Source organism: Triticum dicoccoides, chromosome 4A (genome assembly GCF_002162155.2).
Source record: "Triticum dicoccoides isolate Atlit2015 ecotype Zavitan chromosome 4A, WEW_v2.0, whole genome shotgun sequence".
In the NCBI taxonomy this organism is placed as follows: Eukaryota; Viridiplantae; Streptophyta; class Magnoliopsida; order Poales; family Poaceae; genus Triticum; species Triticum dicoccoides.
The window spans coordinates 705,692,994-705,696,401 of NC_041386.1; the positions used below are offsets into that span (position 1 = coordinate 705,692,994).

A 3,408-nucleotide genomic window follows, 5' to 3' on the forward strand; every position below is an offset into this window, starting at 1 on the left:
CTAGCGGGAGCTCCCTTCGCCACGCATCTTACAGATGCATTCACGCCGACTGCGCCATGTCAGTAATGTTTCTAGTTATTTGTATCAGGTTTACTAATTCTCGACCAATTGATGCAGCAAGTACCATGGATGCTTAGCTTCCGATAAGATTTTTTCTGAACCATGAAGACATATAGACAATTTTTTGTTGAGTGTAGCTAAGTCTCAATCGACTAAGATTTAACCAAGTATCAGTCAAATGACATAACATGCAAGAGATAAAAGAAAACACTGAAAGGAAAATTTTGCATGAGTCCCAATGTAAGATCTCGCGGATATAGCATTCACTGAGACTTTATTATGTCTTAGGCGACGAGACTTAGAAAGATTGTTTTTTGTAATACATTCAACATTTTTTTAGATGTGTAGAAACAAATTTGTTAAACTCGGCTGAGAATTAGTTGCTCCCTATTTTTTAATAAGAACCTTAGCACCCACTACAAGGATCCGGGTCTATTGCAACAAAATTGGTCGTCACAATACATGTCAATTTGTGGCGATAAGTACCTATTGCCACGAAACAACATTCGTTGGCAGCCGTTGCGACTGGACACATGGTAATAGGTTATTGCCACAAAAAAGCAATTGTTGCAATAAAGTCTGCTATAGCAACAACCATGTGGAAAATTGCCACATGTTTTCCCGTGGCAACACTCACCTGATGCCACAATTTGCTTTGTGGAGATATCTTTAATGCAACATGTAACAAATCATGGCGACTGATAGCTCGTGGCGATAGACATTTGTGGCAACAACCTATGCCAACGACACTTATTTTGTGGCACATACTCTTCCGTGGCAATAGTCAATTGTGGCAATAAACTATGGCAACAATTCTTGTTTTCATGGTATTAGGCATTTTGCCACGAACCGCTACGCTTGTGGCATTAGCTTATGGCAACAAATATTCTGGTCGTCGCAACAGGAAATTGCAACATACTAGTTTTGGTGGTGATAAATAGGTATCACAACGGGTGAAATGTTTGTTGGAGGAAACTATTGCGACAATTTATACTTTTCGTGGTGCTAACATGTGGCAACCAAAAGTGGGTTATGGTAATAGCCTATTGCAACCATAAAAAAAATACAGGCATTCAATTACAATATTCAAAACTATACATATAATATGTAGATTCATAAAATTCATAATTCTCATATCAAAGATCCATCAAATGATACGCAAATGTAATTTAGCAATCCTAATTAAGGGCCAAGACTAAATTGTTCGTGATCTAGAGTCCAGTCGAGCTAGATCTTTGTATCCTGCAATCAAGAAATAAAACAAAAATTCTAGTTAATGAGTCCAACATAACATGTCAGTGCACTACAAACAATATAACATAGACCCATGCTTGCAAAAGATACAAAAGTTGTGCTTATTGACCACTGATTTGTTCTGCTGTGTACCATATAATTCATGGCATCACCTTTGTAGATAATGTTTAGTTTTGAACATATAAAAATGTGTAGAAATCGCACATACGATTATGAATGGTCATTTACCTCAACGGCAACAGAAAAATCATCTTTGTTACAGATCAATAGAAGGTAAACAAAAATGGAGCCATTTATGAGAGTGCCCAAGCCTAAAAATATCAAACAAATTACCACATTAGAATTAGAAGAGGGAGAAGTGGAAGTGTGGTTATATGTAAATCCCAATATCAGTGAACCCACGTATTCATGATACTGCATATTTGTAGACAAAACTTAATACCATTTTGTAAGTAAATGTCGAGCTACTCCTTCGTACCTACATCCTCATACCTGCACATAGAAATTAGCTCAAATAACATTTATCTTGTGTGAAAGACAGGAAACCATAGCAAATGAGATGTCTCATATATGTTATAATAGTTGTCCTGATAAATATTTGTTTTTGCATATTGTGCAAATAAGGTCAACCTAGGCCTAGCAGTTTTACTGACAGAGGTTTGTTAAACTTAGAAAGCATAACAATGTTCATATTTTGAGCTTAATTACTCCAACATCAGTTTTATTTAACACACGCGTCACCTTAAATCAGTGAGGCCACCGGCTAATTGGGGCTCCAAGCGTCCAACACATGAACACCTGTGCAGAGCAAAGTGGTTGTGACAAAACAAATTGCTTGACAACAATAATCACATATATAGATCAACCTCTGATTCTTAGGCTATGGTACAGAACTATGCATCAAGGAAAGCTTCGCATATGCGATTTGGCCGGATAAATAGATGCTAAAATTGACACCTTGTACGGAGAGGCGATGCACCATTTTTACCTCGAACCAAAGCCTGGACAGTGAGATATAAAAGAATAATTATTCCATAGCTGAGGGTCCTGTATTGCACTTCATTATCCAATTTTGTAAAATCTGAGCAGAAGGCCAATTACATTATCAGTCTGCGATGTTCATAGTCTACATCTCAATCTCGTTTTCCCCCAAATAAAAGAAACACACAAAGGCCAATGGTACATGAAGGCAAAGGCCATGGCATATCTGCCTTTCCCTGTTGCAATATGAGTCAATTGGATGACGGGATTCGCCACTAAATTGATGAAAAGAATCAGGGATATATGCTGGGAAACAGATAAATTATAAGAACCAATAAAAAAACTGCATGCTAATATAGGCCAGCACTGTTTGCATCTTACCCGTACAAATCCTTCTGATCACCATGTTTTTTTATGCTTCTGCAGACACATCTAAGCTCTTAGTCAATCTTCTTTGTACAATCCATAGATTGGCAATGGACATACATTATGGGATTCTATCATCAGCATCGTAGGAAATCGATCTACGATCAAAGAAGAACCTGAGGCAATCGATGGACATATCTCCCTTGCAGCCCTTCATGACGTGGCTATCCCATTGCTTCGCCTCCTCCGAGAGCCCTAGGTGGGGGTAGGAGGGGAGGAGGATGTCCTGCAGCAGCAGTTTCTCCTCATCAGAGCAGCACCTGCAAAAAATAGAGCCTTCAACATGTCTAGATCGGGAAGAGAAACAAAAAAATTTAAAAGAACAGAACAAGGACAACCTTCCATGGCGTCCTATACTAGGAGCAGCTCCTCTCTCTCCGGCCATGGCCATGAATTCCTTTCATTAACACAATACACGCACAAATCAAGAGGAGAAGAAGAGAAGTTGTAGAAGGAGACAGCGGGAGGAGGCTCCATGCCCGGTGATGTGCTGGCCCAAACCCTAGCTGCTAGGCAGGGTCGCGCTTGGCTGCTGGAGGACGCGCACGCCGGATCTGGGCCGATGGGAGGAAGGCGCGTTGGGAGGGGGGCACGGTGGTGTGTTGGGCGCCGCCAGAGGGCGCCGGAATCAGACGAGATCGGGCGCCTATGTGGTGGCGGCGGCGAGGAGTGGTGCGGGAAAGAGGG

The 3,408-nt window shown here is 40.7% G+C and overlaps 1 long non-coding RNA gene across 1 annotated transcript; it reads right to left on the bottom strand.

The window, feature by feature from the left end:
* Positions 1 to 1,113: 1,113 nt before the first annotated feature.
* LOC119289794 lies at positions 1,114 to 3,207 on the bottom strand. Its single transcript, XR_005141616.1, has 4 exons — positions 3,060 to 3,207; positions 1,757 to 2,981; positions 1,543 to 1,625; positions 1,114 to 1,302 (listed from the first exon to the last, which is right to left on the bottom strand). It is a non-coding gene; the product is annotated as an uncharacterized LOC119289794 (long non-coding RNA).
* Positions 3,208 to 3,408: the final 201 nt, after the last annotated feature.